Source organism: Ascaphus truei, chromosome 8 (assembly GCF_040206685.1).
Source record: "Ascaphus truei isolate aAscTru1 chromosome 8, aAscTru1.hap1, whole genome shotgun sequence".
NCBI classification, from domain to species: Eukaryota; Metazoa; Chordata; class Amphibia; order Anura; family Ascaphidae; genus Ascaphus; species Ascaphus truei.
The window spans coordinates 444,685-466,242 of NC_134490.1; the positions used below are offsets into that span (position 1 = coordinate 444,685).

The 21,558-nt window shown below is 55.2% G+C and overlaps 2 protein-coding genes across 2 annotated transcripts in view; one reads left to right on the forward strand and one right to left on the reverse strand.

Moving 5' to 3' along the window:
• Positions 1-21,558, reverse strand: part of TMEM273 (transmembrane protein 273) — a 90,458-nt gene that overhangs the window by 67,179 nt on the left and 1,721 nt on the right. The window lies entirely within an intron of this gene.
• Positions 18,949-21,558, forward strand: part of C8H10orf71 (chromosome 8 C10orf71 homolog) — a 30,738-nt gene continuing 28,128 nt past the window's right edge. Inside the window, exon 1 of the mRNA XM_075610263.1 lies at positions 18,949-19,340. The gene's annotated coding sequence lies outside the window, so the exon portion shown is untranslated. The remainder of the gene's footprint in view (positions 19,341-21,558) is intronic.

Consider the following 21,558-nt stretch of genomic DNA (forward strand, 5'->3'; position numbering starts at 1 on the left):
CAGAGAGGTGTGGGTGACACTGGGTGCAGAGCAGGGACAGAGCAGAGTGGTGTGGGTGACACTGGGTGCAGAGCAGGGACAGAGCAGAGTGGTGTGGGTGACACTGGGTGCAGGGACAGAGCAGAGAGGTGTGGGTGACACTGGGTGCAGGGACAGAGCAGAGTGGTGTGGGTGACACTGGGTGCAGAGCAGGGACAGAGCAGAGTGGTGTGGGTGACACTGGGTGCAGGGACAGAGCAGAGTGGTGTGGGTGGCACTGGGTGCAGAGCAGGGACAGAGCAGAGTGCTGTGGGTGGCACTGGGTGCAGAGCAGGGACAGAGCAGAGAGGTGTGGGTGACACTGGGTGCAGAGCAGGGACAGAGCAGAGTGGTGTGGGTGATACTGGGTGCAGGGACAGAGCAGGGTGCTGTGGGTGACACTGGGTGCAGGGACAGAGCAGAGTGGTGTGGGTGACACTGGGTGCAGGGACAGAGCAGAGTGGTGTGGGTGACACTGGGTGCAGGGACAGAGCAGAGTGGTGTGGGTGACACTGGGTGCAGGGACAGAGCAGAGAGGTGTGGGTGACACTGGGTGCAGGGACAGAGCAGAGTGGTGTGGGTGACATTGGGTGCAGGGACAGAGCAGAGTGGTGTGGGTGACATTGGGTGCAGAGCAGGGACAGAGCAGAGTGGTGTGGGTGACACTGGGTGCAGAGCAGGGACAGAGCAGAGTGGTGTGGGTGACACTGGGTGCAGAGCAGGGACAGAGCAGAGTGGTGTGGGTGACACTGGGTGCAGGGACAGAGCAGAGTGGTGTGGGTGGCACTGGGTGCAGAGCAGGGACAGAGCAGAGTGGTGTGGGTGGCACTGGGTGCAGGGACAGAGCAGAGTGGTGTGGGTGACACTGGGTGCAGGGACAGAGCAGAGTGGTGTGGGTGACACTGGGTGCAGGGACAGAGCAGAGTGCTGTGGGTGACACTGGGTGCAGGGACAGAGCAGAGTGGTGTGGGTGACACTGGGTGCAGAGCAGGGACAGAGCAGAGTGGTGTGGGTGACACTGGGTGCAGGGACAGAGCAGAGTGCTGTGGGTGACACTGGGTGCAGGGACAGAGCAGAGTGGTGTGGGTGACACTGGGTGCAGAGCAGGGACAGAGCAGAGTGCTGTGGGTGACACTGGGTGCAGGGACAGAGCAGAGTGCTGTGGGTGACACTGGGTGCAGGGACAGAGCAGAGTGGTGTGGGTGACACTGGGTGCAGGGACAGAGCAGAGTGGTGTGGGTGACACTGGGTGCAGGGACAGAGCAGAGTGGTGTGGGTGACACTGGGTGCAGAGCAGGGACAGAGCAGAGTGGTGTGGGTGACACTGGGTGCAGAGCAGGGACAGAGCAGAGTGGTGTGGGTGACACTGGGTGCAGGGACTGAGCAGAGTGGTGTGGGTGACACTGGGTGCAGGGACAGAGCAGGGTGGTGTGGGTGACACTGGGTGCAGGGACAGAGCAGAGTGGTGTGGGTGACACTGGGTGCAGGGACAGAGCAGAGTGGTGTGGGTGACACTGGGTGCAGAGCAGGGACAGAGCAGAGTGGTGTGGGTGACACTGGGTGCAGGGACAGAGCAGAGTGGTGTGGGTGACACTGGGTGCAGGGACAGAGCAGAGTGGTGTGGGTGACACTGGGTGCAGGGACAGAGCAGAGTGTTGTGTGTGACACTGGGTGCAGGGACAGAGCAGAGTGGTGTGGGTGACACTGGGTGCAGAGCAGGGACAGAGCAGAGTGGTGTGGGTGACACTGGGTGCAGAGCAGGGACAGAGCAGAGTGGTGTGGGTGGCACTGGGTGCAGGGACAGAGCAGAGTGGTGTGGGTGACACTGGGTGCAGAGCAGGGACAGAGCAGAGTGGTGTGGGTGACACTGGGTGCAGGGACAGAGCAGAGTGCTGTGGGTGACACTGGGTGCAGGGACAGAGCAGAGTGGTGTGGGTGACACTGGGTGCAGAGCAGGGACAGAGCAGAGAGGTGTGGGTGACATTGGGTGCAGAGCAGGGACAGAGCAGAGTGGTGTGGGTGGCACTGGGTGCAGGGACAGAGCAGAGTGGTGTGGGTGACACTGGGTGCAGAGCAGGGACAGAGCAGAGTGGTGTGGGTGGCACTGGGTGCAGGGACAGAGCAGAGTGCTGTGGGTGACACTGGGTGCAGAGCAGGGACAGAGCAGGGTGCTGTGGGTGACACTGGGTGCAGGGACAGAGCAGAGTGGTGTGGGTGGCACTGGGTGCAGGGACAGAGCAGAGTGCTGTGGGTGACACTGGGTGCAGAGCAGGGACAGAGCAGAGTGCTGTGGGTGGCACTGGGTGCAGGGACAGAGCAGAGTGCTGTGGGTGACACTGGGTGCAGGGACAGAGCAGAGTGGTGTGGGTGACACTGGGTGCAGGGACAGAGCAGAGAGGTGTGGGTGACACTGGGTGCAGAGCAGGGACAGAGCAGAGTGGTGTGGGTGGCACTGGGTGCAGAGCAGGGACAGAGCAGAGAGGTGTGGGTGGCACTGGGTGCAGGGACAGAGCAGAGTGGTGTGGGTGACACTGGGTGCAGAGCAGGGACAGAGCAGAGTGGTGTGGGTGACACTGGGTGCAGGGACAGAGCAGAGTGGTGTGGGTGACACTGGGTGCAGGGACAGAGCAGAGTGGTGTGGGTGACACTGGGTGCAGGGACAGAGCAGAGTGCTGTGGGTGACACTGGGTGCAGGGACAGAGCAGAGTGGTGTGGGTGGCACTGGGTGCAGGGACAGAGCAGAGTGGTGTGGGTGACACTGGGTGCAGGGACAGAGCAGAGTGGTGTGGGTGACACTGGGTGCAGGGACAGAGCAGAGTGCTGTGGGTGACACTGGGTGCAGGGACAGAGCAGAGTGGTGTGGGTGACACTGGGTGCAGAGCAGGGACAGAGCAGAGTGGTGTGGGTGACACTGGGTGCTGTGTAGGGACAGAGCAGAGAGGTGTGGGTGACACTGGGTGCAGGGACAGAGCAGAGTGCTGTGGGTGACACTGGGTGCAGAGCAGGGACAGAGCAGAGTGGTGTGGGTGACACTGGGTGCAGGGACAGAGCAGAGTGGTGTGGGTGACACTGGGTGCAGGGACAGAGCAGAGTGGTGTGGGTGACATTGGGTGCAGAGCAGGGACAGAGCAGAGTGGTGTGGGTGACACTGGGTGCAGAGCAGGGACAGAGCAGAGTGGTGTGGGTGACACTGGGTGCAGAGTAGGGACAGAGCAGAGTGGTGTGGGTGACACTGGGTGCAGAGCAGGGACAGAGCAGAGTGGTGTGGGTGACACTGGGTGCAGAGTAGGGACAGAGCAGAGTGGTGTGGGTGACACTGGGTGCAGGGACAGAGCAGAGAGGTGTGGGTGACACTAGGTGCAGGGACAGAGCAGAGAGGTGTGGGTGACACTGGGTGCAGGGACAGAGCAGAGTGGTGTGGGTGACACTGGGTACAGGGACAGAGCAGAGTGGTGTGGGTGACACTGGGTGCAGAGCAGGGACAGAGCAGAGTGCTGTGGGTGACACTGGGTGCAGGGACAGAGCAGAGAGGTGTGGGTGACACTGGGTGCAGGGACAGAGCAGAGTGGTGTGGGTGACACTGGGTGCAGGGACAGAGCAGAGTGGTGTGGGTGACACTGGGTGCAGGGACAGAGCAGAGTGGTGTGGGTGACACTGGGTGCAGAGCAGGGACAGAGCAGAGTGGTGTGGGTGACACTGGGTGCTGGGACAGAGCAGAGTGGTGTGGGTGACACTGGGTGCAGAGCAGGGACAGAGCAGAGTGCTGTGGGTGGCACTGGGTGCAGGGACAGAGCAGAGTGGTGTGGGTGACACTGGGTGCAGGGACAGAGCAGAGTGGTGTGGGTGACACTGGGTGCAGGGACAGAGCAGAGTGGTGTGGGTGACACTGGGTGCTGAGCAGGGACAGAGCAGAGTGGTGTGGGTGACACTGGGTGCAGAGCAGGGACAGAGCAGAGTGCTGTGGGTGACACTGGGTGCAGGGACAGAGCAGAGTGGTGTGGGTGACACTGGGTGCAGGGACAGAGCAGAGTGGTGTGGGTGGCACTGGGTGCAGAGCAGGGACAGAGCAGAGTGGTGTGGGTGACACTGGGTGCAGAGCAGGGACAGAGCAGAGTGGTGTGGGTGACACTGGGTGCAGGGACAGAGCAGAGTGGTGTGGGTGACACTGGGTGCTGTGCAGGGACAGAGCAGAGTGGTGTGGGTGACACTGGGTGCAGGGACAGAGCAGAGTGCTGTGGGTGACACTGGGTGCAGGGACAGAGCAGAGTGGTGTGGGTGACACTGGGTGCAGGGACAGAGCAGAGTGGTGTGGGTGACACTGGGTGCAGGGACAGAGCAGAGTGGTGTGGGTGGCACTGGGTGCAGAGCAGGGACAGAGCAGAGTGGTGTGGGTGACACTGGGTGCAGGGACAGAGCAGAGTGGTGTGGGTGACACTGGGTGCAGAGCAGGGACAGAGCAGAGTGGTGTGGGTGACACTGGGTGCAGGGACAGAGCAGAGTGGTGTGGGTGACACTGGGTGCAGAGCAGGGACAGAGCAGAGTGGTGTGGGTGACACTGGGTGCAGGGACAGAGCAGAGTGGTGTGGGTGACACTGGGTGCAGAGCAGGGACAGAGCAGAGTGGTGTGGGTGGCACTGGGTGCAGGGACAGAGCAGAGTGGTGTGGGTGACACTGGGTGCAGGGACAGAGCAGAGAGGTGTGGGTGACACTGGGTGCAGAGCAGGGACAGAGCAGAGTGGTGTGGGTGACACTGGGTGCAGGGACAGAGCAGAGAGGTGTGGGTGACACTGGGTGCAGAGCAGGGACAGAGCAGAGTGGTGTGGGTGACACTGGGTGCAGGGACAGAGCAGAGTGGTGTGGGTGACACTGGGTGCAGGGACAGAGCAGAGTGGTGTGGGTGACACTGGGTGCAGGGACAGAGCAGAGTGCTGTGGGTGGCACTGGGTGCAGGGACAGAGCAGAGTGGTGTGGGTGACACTGGGTGCAGGGACAGAGCAGAGTGGTGTGGGTGACACTGGGTGCAGGGACAGAGCAGAGTGGTGTGGGTGGCACTGGGTGCAGGGACAGAGCAGAGTGGTGTGGGTGACACTGGGTGCAGAGCAGGGACAGAGCAGAGTGGTGTGGGTGGCACTGGGTGCAGAGCAGGGACAGAGCAGAGTGCTGTGGGTGACACTGGGTGCAGGGACAGAGCAGAGTGGTGTGGGTGACACTGGGTGCAGAGCAGGGACAGAGCAGAGTGCTGTGGGTGACACTGGGTGCAGGGACAGAGCAGAGTGGTGTGGGTGACACTGGGTGCAGAGCAGGGACAGAGCAGAGTGGTGTGGGTGACACTGGGTGCAGAGCAGGGACAGAGCAGAGTGCTGTGGGTGACACTGGGTGCAGGGACAGAGCAGAGTGGTGTGGGTGACACTGGGTGCAGAGCAGGGACAGAGCAGAGTGCTGTGGGTGACACTGGGTGCAGGGACAGAGCAGAGTGGTGTGGGTGACACTGGGTACAGAGCAGGGACAGAGCAGAGAGGTGTGGGTGACACTGGGTGCAGAGCAGGGACAGAGCAGAGTGGTGTGGGTGACACTGGGTGCAGAGCAGGGACAGAGCAGAGTGCTGTGGGTGACACTGGGTGCAGGGACAGAGCAGAGTGGTGTGGGTGACACTGGGTGCAGAGCAGGGACAGAGCAGAGTGCTGTGGGTGACACTGGGTGCAGGGACAGAGCAGAGTGGTGTGGGTGACACTGGGTACAGAGCAGGGACAGAGCAGAGAGGTGTGGGTGACACTGGGTGCAGAGCAGGGACAGAGCAGAGTGGTGTGGGTGACACTGGGTGCAGAGCAGGGACAGAGCAGAGTGGTGTGGGTGACACTGGGTGCAGGGACAGAGCAGAGTGGTGTGGGTGACACTGGGTGCAGGGACAGAGCAGAGTGCTGTGGGTGACACTGGGTGCAGGGACAGAGCAGAGTGGTGTGGGTGACACTGGGTGCAGGGACAGAGCAGAGTGGTGTGGGTGACACTGGGTGCAGGGACAGAGCAGAGTGGTGTGGGTGACACTGGGTGCAGGGACAGAGCAGAGTGGTGTGGGTGGCACTGGGTGCAGAGCAGGGACAGAGCAGAGTGGTGTGGGTGACACTGGGTGCAGGGACAGAGCAGAGTGGTGTGGGTGACACTGGGTGCAGAGCAGGGACAGAGCAGAGTGGTGTGGGTGACACTGGGTGCAAGGACAGAGCAGAGTGGTGTGGGTGACACTGGGTGCAGGGACAGAGCAGAGTGGTGTGGGTGGCACTGGGTGCAGGGACAGAGCAGAGTGGTGTGGGTGACACTGGGTGCAGAGCAGGGACAGAGCAGAGTGGTGTGGGTGACACTGGGTGCAGAGCAGGGACAGAGCAGAGTGGTGTGGGTGACACTGGGTGCAGGGACAGAGCAGAGTGGTGTGGGTGACACTGGGTGCAGAGCAGGGACAGAGCAGAGTGGTGTGGGTGGCACTGGGTGCAGAGCAGGGACAGAGCAGAGTGGTGTGGGTGATACTGGGTGCAGAGCAGGGACAGAGCAGAGTGGTGTGGGTGACACTGGGTGCAGGGACAGAGCAGAGTGGTGTGGGTGACACTGGGTGCAGGGACAGAGCAGAGTGGTGTGGGTGATACTGGGTGCAGAGCAGGGACAGAGCAGAGTGGTGTGGGTGATACTGGGTGCAGAGCAGGGACAGAGCAGAGTGGTGTGGGTGATACTGGGTGCAGGGACAGAGCAGAGTGCTGTGGGTGACACTGGGTGCTGAGCAGGGACAGAGCAGAGTGCTGTGGGTGACACTGGGTGCTGTGTAGGGACAGAGCAGAGTGGTGTGGGTGACACTGGGTGCAGAGCAGGGACAGAGCAGAGTGCTGTGGGTGACACTGGGTGCTGTGTAGGGACAGAGCAGAGAGGTGTGGGTGACACTGGGTGCAGGGACAGAGCAGAGTGGTGTGGGTGACACTGGGTGCAGGGACAGAGCAGAGTGGTGTGGGTGACACTGGGTGCAGAGCAGGGACAGAGCAGAGTGGTGTGGGTGACACTGGGTGCAGGGACAGAGCAGAGTGCTGTGGGTGACACTGGGTGCAGAGCAGGGACAGAGCAGAGTGGTGTGGGTGATACTGGGTGCAGGGACAGAGCAGAGTGCTGTGGGTGACACTGGGTGCTGTGTAGGGACAGAGCAGAGTGGTGTGGGTGACACTGGGTGCAGAGCAGGGACAGAGCAGAGTGCTGTGGGTGACACTGGGTGCTGTGTAGGGACAGAGCAGAGAGGTGTGGGTGACACTGGGTGCAGGGACAGAGCAGAGTGGTGTGGGTGGCACTGGGTGCAGGGACAGAGCAGAGTGGTGTGGGTGACACTGGGTGCAGAGCAGGGACAGAGCAGAGTGGTGTGGGTGACACTGGGTGCAGAGCAGGGACAGAGCAGAGTGCTGTGGGTGACACTGGGTGCAGGGACAGAGCAGAGTGGTGTGGGTGACACTGGGTGCAGAGCAGGGACAGAGCAGAGTGCTGTGGGTGACACTGGGTGCAGGGACAGAGCAGAGTGGTGTGGGTGACACTGGGTACAGAGCAGGGACAGAGCAGAGAGGTGTGGGTGACACTGGGTGCAGAGCAGGGACAGAGCAGAGTGGTGTGGGTGACACTGGGTGCAGAGCAGGGACAGAGCAGAGTGGTGTGGGTGACACTGGGTGCAGGGACAGAGCAGAGTGGTGTGGGTGACACTGGGTGCAGGGACAGAGCAGAGTGCTGTGGGTGACACTGGGTGCAGGGACAGAGCAGAGTGGTGTGGGTGACACTGGGTGCAGGGACAGAGCAGAGTGGTGTGGGTGACACTGGGTGCAGGGACAGAGCAGAGTGGTGTGGGTGGCACTGGGTGCAGAGCAGGGACAGAGCAGAGTGGTGTGGGTGACACTGGGTGCAGGGACAGAGCAGAGTGGTGTGGGTGACACTGGGTGCAGAGCAGGGACAGAGCAGAGTGGTGTGGGTGACACTGGGTGCAGGGACAGAGCAGAGTGGTGTGGGTGACACTGGGTGCAGGGACAGAGCAGAGTGGTGTGGGTGGCACTGGGTGCAGGGACAGAGCAGAGTGCTGTGGGTGACACTGGGTGCAGAGCAGGGACAGAGCAGAGTGGTGTGGGTGACACTGGGTGCAGAGCAGGGACAGAGCAGAGTGGTGTGGGTGACACTGGGTGCAGAGCAGGGACAGAGCAGAGTGGTGTTGGTGACACTGGGTGCAGGGACAGAGCAGAGTGGTGTGGGTGACACTGGGTGCAGGGACAGAGCAGAGTGGTGTGGGTGACACTGGGTGCAGAGCAGGGACAGAGCAGAGTGGTGTGGGTGGCACTGGGTGCAGAGCAGGGACAGAGCAGAGTGGTGTGGGTGATACTGGGTGCAGAGCAGGGACAGAGCAGAGTGGTGTGGGTGACACTGGGTGCAGGGACAGAGCAGAGTGGTGTGGGTGACACTGGGTGCAGGGACAGAGCAGAGTGGTGTGGGTGATACTGGGTGCAGAGCAGGGACAGAGCAGAGTGGTGTGGGTGATACTGGGTGCAGAGCAGGGACAGAGCAGAGTGGTGTGGGTGATACTGGGTGCAGGGACAGAGCAGAGTGCTGTGGGTGACACTGGGTGCTGAGCAGGGACAGAGCAGAGTGCTGTGGGTGACACTGGGTGCTGTGTAGGGACAGAGCAGAGTGGTGTGGGTGACACTGGGTGCAGAGCAGGGACAGAGCAGAGTGCTGTGGGTGACACTGGGTGCTGTGTAGGGACAGAGCAGAGAGGTGTGGGTGACACTGGGTGCAGGGACAGAGCAGAGTGGTGTGGGTGACACTGGGTGCAGGGACAGAGCAGAGTGGTGTGGGTGACACTGGGTGCAGAGCAGGGACAGAGCAGAGTGGTGTGGGTGATACTGGGTGCAGGGACAGAGCAGAGTGCTGTGGGTGACACTGGGTGCTGTGTAGGGACAGAGCAGAGTGGTGTGGGTGACACTGGGTGCAGAGCAGGGACAGAGCAGAGTGCTGTGGGTGACACTGGGTGCTGTGTAGGGACAGAGCAGAGAGGTGTGGGTGACACTGGGTGCAGGGACAGAGCAGAGTGGTGTGGGTGGCACTGGGTGCAGGGACAGAGCAGAGTGGTGTGGGTGACACTGGGTGCAGAGCAGGGACAGAGCAGAGTGCTGTGGGTGACACTGGGTGCAGAGCAGGGACAGAGCAGAGTGGTGTGGGTGACACTGGGTGCAGGGACAGAGCAGAGTGGTGTGGGTGACACTGGGTGCAAAGCAGGGACAGAGCAGAGTGGTGTGGGTGACACTAGGTGCAGGGACAGAGCAGAGTGGTGTGGGTGACACTGGGTGCAGGGACAGAGCAGAGTGCTGTGGGTGACACTGGGTGCAGGGACAGAGTGGTGTGGGTGACACTGGGTGCAGGGACAGAGCAGAGTGGTGTGGGTGGCACTGGGTGCAGGGACAGAGCAGAGTGGTGTGGGTGACACTGGGTGCAGGGACAGAGCAGAGTGGTGTGGGTGACACTGGGTGCAGAGCAGGGACAGAGCAGAGTGGTGTGGGTGACACTGGGTGCAGGGACAGAGCAGAGTGGTGTGGGTGACACTGGGTGCAGGGACAGAGCAGAGAGGTGTGGGTGACACTGGGTGCAGGGACTGAGCAGAGTGGTGTGGGTGACACTGGGTGCAGGGACAGAGCAGAGTGGTGTGGGTGACACTGGGTGCAGGGACAGAGCAGAGTGGTGTGGGTGACACTGGGTGCAGGGACAGAGCAGAGTGGTGTGGGTGACACTGGGTGCAGGGACAGAGCAGAGTGGTGTGGGTGACACTGGGTGCAGGGACAGAGCAGAGAGGTGTGGGTGACACTGGGTGCAGGGACTGAGCAGAGTGGTGTGGGTGACACTGGGTGCAGGGACAGAGCAGAGTGGTGTGGGTGACACTGGGTGCAGAGCAGGGACAGAGCAGGGTGGTGTGGGTGGCACTGGGTGCTGAGCAGGGACAGAGCAGAGTGCTGTGGGTGACACTGGGTGCTGAGCAGGGACAGAGCAGAGTGCTGTGGGTGACACTGGGTGCTGTGAGGTGACACTCTGCAGAGCTGTGCCTCATTGTGACACTTCCTCTGAAATGATCTCCCATCTCATTTCCTTCTCACGATCTTTCCGCCCAAGATCTCTTTCATACTCACTCTGGTGTCTGTATGAGTGATCTACAGTATCTCTTTCATTGTCACTCTGTGGATCTCTCATTGTCACACTGTGGATCTCTCATTGTCACACTGTTGATCTCATTGTCACACTGTGGATCTCTCATTGTCACACTGTGATCTCTCATTGTCACTCTGTAATCTCTCATTGTCACACTGTAATCTCTCATTGTCACTCTGTAATCTCTCATTGTCACTCTGTAATCTCTCATTGCAACTCTCTGGATCTCTCATTGTCACACCGTGGATCTCTCATTGTCACTGATCTCTCATTGTCACACTGTGATCTCTCATTGTCACACTGTGATCTCTCATTGCCACACTGTGGATCTTTCATTGTCATACTGTGGATCTTTCATTGTCACACTGTGGATCTTTCATTGTCACACTGTGGATCTTTCATTGTCACACTGTGGATCTTTCATTGTCACACTGTGGATCTTTCATTGTCACACTGTGGATCTTTCATTGTCACACTGTGGATCTTTCATTGTCACACCCTGGATCTCTCATTGTCACACCGTGGATCTCTCATTGTCACACTGTGGATCTCTCATTGTCACACTGTGGTTCTCTCATTGTCACACTGTGGATCTCTCATTGTCACACCGTGGATCTCTCATTGTCACACTGTGATCTCTCATTGTCACACTGTGATCTCTCATTGCCACACTGTGGATCTTTCATTGTCATACTGTGGATCTTTCATTGTCACACTGTGGATCTTTCATTGTCACACTGTGGATCTTTCATTGTCACACTGTGGATCTTTCATTGTCACACTGTGGATCTTTCATTGTCACGCTGTGGATCTTTCATTGTCACACTGTGGATCTTTCATTGTCACACCCTGGATCTCTCATTGTCACACCGTGGATCTCTCATTGTCACACTGTGGATCTCTCATTGTCACACTGTGGTTCTCTCATTGTCACACTGTGGATCTCTCATTGTCACACCGTGGATCTCTCATTGTCACACTGTCGATCTCTCATTGTCACGCTGTGATCTCTCATTGTCACGCTGTGATCTCTCATTGTCACACCATGGATCTCTCATTGTCACTGATCTCTCATTGTCATTGTAATCTCGTATTGTCACTGTGATCACTCATTGTCACACCGTGATCTCTCATTGCCACTCTGTGGATCTCTCATTGTGACTATGAGGATCTCTCATTGCCACTCTGTGGATCTCTCATTGTGACTATGAGGATCTCTCATTGTCACTATGAGGATCTCTCATTGTCACACCGTGGATCTCTTATTGTCACTGATCTCTCATTGTCACACCGTGGATCTCTCATTGTCACACTGTCGATCTCTCATTGTCACGCTGTGATCTCTTATTGTCACGCTGTGATCTCTCATTGTCACGCTGTGATCTTTCATTGTCACACCATGGATCTCTCATTGTCACTGATCTCTCATTGTCATTGTAATCTCGTATTGTCACTGTGATCTCTCATTGTCACACCGTGATCTCTCATTGCCACTCTGTGGATCTCTCATTGTGACTATGAAGATCTCTCATTGCCACTCTGTGGATCTCTCATTGTGACTATGAGGATCTCTCATTGTCACTATGAGGATCTCTCATTGTCACACCGTGGATCTCTTATTGTCACTGATCTCTCATTGTCACACCGTGGATCTCTCATTGTCACACTGTCGATCTCTCATTGTCACGCTGTGATCTCTCATTGTCACGCTGTGATCTCTCATTGTCACGCTGTGATCTTTCATTGTCACACCATGGATCTCTCATTGTCACTGATCTCTCATTGTCATTGTAATCTCGTATTGTCACTGTGATCACTCATAGTCACACCGTGATCTCTCATTGCCACTCTGTGGATCTCTCATTGTGACTATGAGGATCTCTCATTGCCACTCTGTGGATCTCTCATTGTGACTATGAGGATCTCTCATTGTCACTATGAGGATCTCTCATTGTCACACCGTGGATCTCTTATTGTCACTGATCTCTCATTGTCACACCGTGGATCTCTTATTGTCACTGATATCTCATTGTCACACTTTGGATATCTCATTGTCACACTGTGGATATCTCATTGTCACACTGTGGATCTCTCATTGTCACACCGTGGATCTCTCATTGTCACACTGTGGATCTCTCATTGTCACACCGTGGATATCTCATTGTCACACTGTGGATCTCTCATTGTCACACCGTGGATCTCTCATTGTCACACTGTGGATCTCTCATTGTCACACCGTGGATACACACACACACCCCTCTAGTTTCATACTTTCTGCAGTGGTTCTTTCTTTTGACGGTATCCGCCTCACCTGTCAATTATATCCAGATACTCAGAGAGACGGGTCCAGTCCTGGACACCTGAGAACATTCCGGTTCTTGCAGTCTTGCCTCGGTAGGCTTTTACCCACTTTTAATATGGCCGCCTGGCGCACCCAAGGAAATAGTAACACCACACAAGTCCCGGGTGACAGAATGCGCATTGTATTATTTGTAATCTGCGCTGCAACAGGAAAGAACAGAATTCACATTTTTATCAGTGCTCTGATTTTCTCTTTCTCCCCCTCAAAAAACCTTTGGCCGCTGCAATAAAACCTTAACCTCAGGGCGCTCAACTCCAGCCTTCAAGGGCTCCCAAAAAGTCAGGTTTAAGGATATCCCAGTTGGATCAACCAGTCCATGCTTCAATAAGTCCCTTCTTCAGCACAGATGGCTCAATCAGTCCCTGCTTCAGCACAGATGTCTCAATCAGTCCCTTCTTCAGCAAAGGCAGCTCCATCAGTCCCTCTTCAGCAAAGCTGGCTCAATCAGTCCCTGCTTCAGCACAGGCAGCTCAATAAGTCCCTGCTTCAGCACAGATGGCTCAATCAGTCCCTGCTTCAGCACAGATGGCTCAATAAGTCCCTACTTCAGCACAGATGGCTCGATCAGTCCCTGCTTCAGCACAGATGGCTCGATCAGTCCCTGCTTCAGCACAGGTGGCTCAGAGGCTCTGTCTTACTTTTGACTGGGTTTAAGGATGGGAGTTTAGCACTGCTGTGGTAGATCTCTGATAGCTGCTTTATAATGAAGCCCCCAGCCCTCCTGCCCTCCCCACCAGCCCCAAAACATCTGGGATGTAGAGCATTAGAGGCAGGGCATTTAACTCTTACACAACTTGTATCCCCACCAAACTGATCCCGTGCGGCAGCAGTGGAGCAGCCTGCAAAATACATGGGAATCCTATTAACACCGCCCGATATAAATTCCTGGGAAGCTTCCGGAATATGGATTCCCCCCTGCTGCTCACAGCGCACAGATGTGGAGAGGAGGGAGAGGGGAAGAAGTGGTAAAGCAAAGAGGTCAGAGGAGATGGGAGAAAAGGGTGGTGGGTGCATAGAGCAGTCTCCCAGAGGAGATGGGAGAAAAGGGTGGTGGGTGCATAGAGCAGTCTCCCAGAGGAGATGGGAGAAAAGGGTGGTGGGTGCATAGAGCAGTCTCCCAGAGGAGATGGGAGAAAAGGGTGGTGGGTGCATAGAGCAGTCTCCCAGAGGAGATGGGAGAAAAGGGTGGTGGGTGCATAGAGCAGTCTCCCAGAGGAGATGGGAGAAAAGGGTGGTGGGTGCATAGAGCAGTCTCCCAGAGGAGATGGGAGAAACTCCGGCTGTGCTGAAAGGGTGGTGGGTGCATAGAGCAGTCTCCCAGAGGAGGTGGCAAAAGTTCATGTACTATCAGGGAATTTTTAAATGATTGGAATAAACTGGAGGGAACCCCCAGGGAACTCCGAGGCAGCTGGGTAGGAAAGGACAGACATGGGACTATGCAAAACACATGAGAGCGAGATTACAATACATTCTTCAGCAGTAACCGGGGCGAATAGAAACCATGTGAAGCAACTTCATGCATTAGAACATAAAGCTATCAACTGGCACTGCTCAGTATAACATGGCACAGCTCAGTATAACATGGCGCAGCTCAGTATCACATGGCGCAGCTCAGTATCACATGGCGCAGCTCAGTATCACATGGCGCAGCTCAGTATAACATGGCGCAGCTCAGTATCACATGGCGCAGCTCAGTATAACATGGCACAGCTCAGTATAACATGGCGCAGCTCAGTATAACATGGCGCAGCTCAGTATCACATGGCACAGCTCAGTATAACATGGCACAGCTCAGTATAACATGGCGCAGCTCAGTATCACATGGCGCAGCTCAGTATAACATGGCGCAGCTCAGTATAACATGGCGCAGCTCAGTATAACATGGCGCAGCTCAGTATAACATGGCACAGCTCAGCATAACATGGCACAGCTCAGCATAACATGGCACAGCTCAGCATAACATGGCGCAGCTCAGTATAACATGGCGCAGCTCAGTATCACATGGCGCAGCTCAGTATCACATGGCGCAGCTCAGTATCACATGGCGCAGCTCAGTATAACATGGCGCAGCTCAGTATAACATGGCGCAGCTCAGTATAACATGGCGCAGCTCAGTATAACATGGCGCAGCTCAGTATAACATGGCGCAGCTCAGTATAACATGGCGCAGCTCAGTATAACATTGTGCAGCTCAGTATCACATGGCGCAGCTCAGTATAGCATGGCACAGCTCAGTATCACATGGCACAGCTCTGTATAACATGGCACAGCTCAGTATAACATGGCACAGCTCAGTATCACATGGCACAGCTCAGTATAACATGGCGCAGCTCAGTATAACATGGCACAGCTCAGTATAACATGGCGCACCTCAGTATAACATGGCACAGCTCAGTATCACATGGCACAGCTCAGTATAACATGGCACAGCTCAGTATCACATGGCACAGCTCAGTATAACATGGCGCAGCTCATTATAGCATGGTGCAGCTCAGTATCACATGGCGCAGCCCAGTATCACATGGCGCAGCTCAGTATCACATGGCGCAGCTCAGTATCACATGGCACAGCTCAGTATAACATGGCACAGCTCAGTATAACATGGCACAGCTCAGTATCACATGGCACAGCTCAGTATAGCATGGCACAGTTCAGTATCACATGGCACAGCTCAGTATAGCATGGCACAGCTCAGTATAGCATGGCACAGCTCAGTATAGCATGGCACAGCTCAGTATAGCATGGCACAGTTCAGTATCACATGGCACAGCTCAGTATAACATGGCACAGCTCAGTATCACATGGCACAGCTCAGTATAACATGGCACAGCTCAGTATAGCATGGCACAGCTCAGTATAGCATGGCACAGTTCAGTATCACATGGCACAGCTCAGTATAACATGGCACAGCTCAGTATCGCATGGCACAGCTCAGTATCACATGGCACAGTTCAGTATCACATGGCACAGCTCAGTATAACATGGCACAGCTCAGTATCGCATGGCACAGCTCAGTATCACATGGCACAGCTCAGTATAACATGGCACAGCTCAGTATAGCATGGCACAGCTCAGTATAGCATGGCACAGCTCAGTATAGCATGGCACAGCTCAGTATAGCATGGCACAGCTCAGTATAACATGGCACAGTTCAGTATCACATGGCACAGCTCAGTATAACATGGCACAGTTCAGTATCACATGGCACAGCTCATTATAGCATGGCACAGTTCAGTATCACATGGCACAGCTCAGTATAACATGGCACAGTTCAGTATAACATGGCACAGCTCAGTATAACATGGCACAGCTCAGTATAGCATGGCACAGCTCAGTATAGCATGGCACAGCTCAGTATAGCATGGCACAGCTCAGTATAGCATGGCACAGCTCAGTATATCATGGCACAGCTCAGTATAGCATGGCACAGCTCAGTATAGCATGGCACAGCTCAGTATAGCATGGCACAGCTCAGTATAGCATGGCACAGCTCAGTATAACATGGCACAGTTCAGTATCGCATGGCACAGCTCAGTATAGCATGGCACAGCTCAGTATAGCATGGCACAGCTCAGTATAGCATGGCACAGCTCAGTATAGCATGGCACAGCTCAGTATAGCATGGCACAGCTCAGTATAACATGGCACAGTTCAGTATCACATGGCACAGCTCATTATAGCATGGCACAGCTCAGTATAGCATGGCACAGCTCAGTATAGCATGGCACAGCTCAGTATAACATGGCACAGCTCAGTATTACATGGCACAGCTCAGTATAACATGGCACAGTTCAGTATCACATGGCACAGCCCAGTTGAGGCACCTCCTGGCACCCTGCTGCCCAATCGCCCTGTGTCTGAGAGCTGGGCCTGGTCACCTCCCGTGGTCACTTCCCACCTCTACACTGTGTAAACAAGTTCCCATCACACCGCCGGTTGCATCATTCACCGCTGTCATCTCTGCACCACCACATTTAGCGTGCTCTCCTCCCTGTGGTGACATCCGCCTGCTCTTTAATCTCTCCATGTGCTGCAGTTATAAATAAACCCCTCTGTGCCCAACGTGCTCCGAAGGGGAGAGGGGCAGGCTAAATGTGCAGCCACCTCAGGGGCACAATTCTAGCAGCTAGAATCACAAAACATACTGTATATTAAGCCCAGAAGATGTAATTAATGGGCAGCCATGTTACAATAGCTGTTATGTGCGGGTGTGTAGCTGTATTTATAATGTGTAAATAATGTATGCAGCGCTTTAGAAAATAGATTATTCCGGAAACTAAAAATGAATGTGCATCAAACATGCACGCACGTGCTAGGAAAAGGGATCCCTGCCCCGCAGAACTTACAATCTAAGTAAGATTGGGAGGCCAACAGAGATAGTGTGAAAGGGTGTAAGTGCAGTACCTGGCCTTCATTGTGGGTAAGTGCAGTGAATGGCAGTGCCTGGCCTTGATTGGGGGTATGTGCAGTAGATTAGCCTGCCCTTGATGATGGCTAAGTGCCTCTGTGGGGGTGGGGGCTGTGGTTATAAGTGAAGACTACTCAAATGCTTGATTGAGGAGGTGGCTTTTGGCTGGAAGGTGGGGCGAGAAGGTGCTTAGTACTGTATATAGTGAGTGTGAGTCAGGGAGATCCACAGGTAGGGTTGCCAGGTGTCCGGTATTGACCCTGACTGTTCTGTATTTGGACACTGTCCAGTAAAAAATTAGAGGTGATACTGGACATGTATGTGTATACTGGTATTACCTCTCTGGGCATGTATGTGTCCTGAGTTACCTCTCTGGACATGTATGTGTCCGGTATTACCTCTCTGGACATGTATGTGTCTGGTATTACCTCTCTGGACATGTATGTGTCCGGTATTACCTCTCTGGACATGTATGTGTGCAGTATTACCTCTCTGGACATGTATGTGTCCGGTATTACTTCTCTGGGCGTGTATGTGTCCGGTATTACCTCTCTGGGCGTGTATGTGTCCGGTATTACCTCTCTGGACATGTATGTGTCCGGTATTACCTCTCTGGATATGTATGTGTCCGGTATTACCTCTCTGGATATGTATGTGTCCGGTATTACCTCTCTGGATATAGTGACCTGACCGGCTTGGGGGGCCGCAGAATTTCCCTGAGCAGGGTGAAAGCTGGGCTGCTGCTAGGGTGCTGGGCTGCTTCCTACATTCTGATTGACTGCTACTATGTAATGCAGCCAATCAGAAGGTGTCAGGAGTCTGGGGGTGGGGCCAAGGAGAGGAGGAAACAGCATGGAGCGGAGAGATGTGTGTGGGTGTGTGTTTCTCTTTCACCATTGCGTCCAGAATGGTTGGAGAAGCCGTCTGACACCCCTATCCACAGATAGGGGTCAGTGAGGGAGCGAGGGTTTACGCTGGGCGGAGAGAAGTGGAGGTGGAAGGGAGACTGTTATGAGCAAAGTGCAAGAGGAGCAGAGGGAGAGAATTTTCTGGCCTGTTTTGCAGCCTAAAGCTGCTTGGAGGTGGAAATGTGTCCATGTTTGGTAAATGAACCCCAGAGTACACAGAGTATAAAATATTGGTGGTGGGGCAGGCGGGGGAAACAGGAGACACAGATCCTACATGGTGCAGCCGAACGGCAACACAGAGCCAAGACCAGCTCAAGCACCGTACAGACCAGCTCAAGCACCGTACAGACCAGCTCAAGCACCGTACAGACCAGCTCAAGCACCGTACAGACCAACTCAAGCACCGTACAGACCAACTCAAGCACCGTACAGACCAACTCAAATGCGGTAAATGCCGCCTATAATAGCCAGTTACTCATTGGGCGGGCAACGCATGTCAGACCCCTCTGGCAACAAAGGGGTTAATTACACCTTATGGCAGGGGGCTCAACTCCACTCCTCAAACCCCCCCCCCCCCCCCAACAGGTCAGGTTTTCAGAATATTCCTACTTCAGCACAGATGACTCAATCAGTGACTTCGACTGAGCCACTAATTGAGCCACCTGTGCTGAAGCAGGGATATCCTGAAAATCTGACCTGTTGGGGGGGGGGGGGGGACTGGAGTTGAGCCCCCCGGCTTTATGGCATGACCCAATTGCATCTTTGATGCATGGCAACGGCAAAGCCAATGACAGCCCTTACCGCCCTGCCTTGGGGTGCGACCCTGACAAATACCCCACTGTAACATTGGGGGCATCTCCTTGATTCCCCTATTACCTGCTGTCCCCCCCCCCCAATCCCCGGACTTCCCCTTGTTGTGGAGCGGGCAGATGGCTGTCCGCCTGTGTAACTCATGGCACAAATTCCTAGGCCATGATGCCACAGGTTATTTCTACTCACGACCCCCCCCCCCCCCCCACGCCCCTTATCACCGCACACGTCCCACTGTTTCCCGGGACCTCAGTGATATGCTGCCCCTCTCTGGGTGTTGGCAGCGGCAGTGGCAGGCTCCCCTCCCCTTAGGTTTCAGAGAGGACAGGAGAGAGCGCCCTGTTTTTTTCTTCGAGCACCGACAGAGCGAGGCTGCCCGGCACAACCAGGTGTAAAAATAGCCGGGTGAGCTCGCTACCATCTGCCGGACACCCGACACTGCTCACTCGCTGGGCTTGGATTTCTCCGGGCAACTCCCTGAACCCACAACCATGCCCGACACCCCCAGCTCATACTGAGCCCCTGGGGGGTCCTAATTTGGGGGATCGCACCTCGGAGCTGGCTGCACCTACACTCAAGGAGATCCTGGAATAATGAAAGATTGTATCTGCATTTTACTCTAATCCAATTTGGGAAGCAGGTAAGATACACACGGGGTATAATGATACTGTGTAACATACAGAGGTGTAGTACAAACACACACACACACACACACACACACATATATATATATATACACCCTATGCAACATGTATACCCATGTTTATATACACACTGATACATACACTATGGAACATGCAGACATATGGTATATATATATATACATATATATGTATATGTACACAAACACACACACACACAGTGGTTGAGTAAGAAACACACACATCTTTTGATGTAATGTAACCAACAGATACACGAGTTGACATACAGTACTCTGATATATTATCACACTATATATCATGCAGACACACAACAGTAAAGTAGGTGCCTTAGTATATAGTATATAGGGACACGTGCTCATGTAAACCCATATGGGGTAAGGCACTAGGCCAGTAGTTTCCAACTCCTTAAACTGGAGATCCCTTAAAAGAACGTCCAGCTCCGGTGTGACATACCTCTCCGCTTATAGCGGGGCAGCAGACAACCTTTTTGAGTTACTAAATGAAAAGAATATTGTAAAAAAAAAAATACCCATTAGCAAAATGTGTTTGTGCCACGGCGGAGCGAGAGGCAGCGGCGCTGGGGGTGGGACGTGTGGGGATGGCTGGAATTCGAAAGCTAACAAGGGGCTAGATCATTCATTCGGTGAGAAGAAGAGGACGCGGGACATGTAAAGAACGTGAGACGCATATATAGATCTTTCCACAGGACTTGCAGAAAGAAATGCAGCCTGTGCGTGTCAATCTCCCTCCCATCTTCCTAGCACGGCCTCCATGCCTCTCCACGCTCTCTTCCAACGCTCTCTCTTCCTCCACGCTCTCTTCCAACGCTCTCTCTTCCTCCACGCTCTCTTCCAACGCTCTCTCTTCCTCCACGCTCTCTCCCAACACTCTCTCTTCCTCCACGCTCTCTTCCAACGCTCTCTCTTCCTCCACTCTCTCTCCCAACGCTCTCTCTTCCAACGCTCTCGTGTGCGTTCCTCCGGCTCCTTCCGTGGCTTCCTCTCTCCATTCCTTCCCCTCTCCTTGGTTACCTTCCGACCGGGAGGGCCAACTCCAGTCTTCATGGGACACCAGCAGGCCGGGGACTAGGGATATCCCTGCTTCAGCACTTCGACTGAGCCACCTGTGCTGAAGCAGAGACTAATTGAGCCACCTGTGCTGAGATATCCTGAAAACCTTACCTGTTGATGGCCCTTGAGGACGGGAGTTGGCCGCCCCTGCTTTAGACAGACCAGCACGCGTGTATGCACGTATGTTACGTGTGAATGTGTATTTAACTGGTTATCCCAAACCCCGTGCGGCCTGTCCGGAGCTCCCCAAGGACAGGGCGGAGGATTACCACGCACAACCCAAGTCACCTGAGCAGGTCAAAGTCTGACCTGGCCACACCCCGCTTGGGATCCACCCCCAAATGAAAGAGGAAGCATCAGGTCAGGTGTATAGTTCTCCCGCCTGGGACTTCCAGGGGTCGCCAGCTGCATTCCTCAAGGGTCACCAACAGGTCCGGTTTTCAGGATATCCCCAATACCTGGCCTGTTGGTGGCCCTTGAGGTCTGGAGTTGGCCACCCCTGGGCTAGCCGAACCATGTACCTTCAAGGAACATGAATGTAAAGTGGAGCCGCTTAATGTCTCCCGGAAGAGCCTGGCGCTACCGAGAGAATTACAATCCCGGCGCTGATCCACACACGCCTGTCACAGGGTTAACGCGGGGACGCAGCGGTTACGGTTTAACCTGGCGTTACTCCCACCCAGGCCCGGATCACTGCGGGTTTAGCATTATTTCTCTCTCCTTTCTTTGTCTAATTGAGTTAAACAACTATTTCTAGGATCAGAGTAACGACGAGATGTGTGTAACGCGCCGCGATGGGAAGATAACACAACAGCGCGCTCCAATAACACAACAGCGCGCTCCAATAACACAACAGCGCGCTCCAATAACACAACAGCACGCTCCAATAACACAACAGCACGCTCCAATAACACAACAGCACGCTCTAATAACACAACAGCACGCTCCAATAACACAACAGCGCGCTCCAATAACACAACAGCGCGCTCCAATAACACAACAGCGCGCTCCAATAACACAACAGCACGCTCCAATAACACAACAGCATGAGCTTATACTAACGAGAGGCAGAGCGGCGTGGGTTCTGCATACAAATAGTTTTGTGGATACAAGTGACATGTTCTAT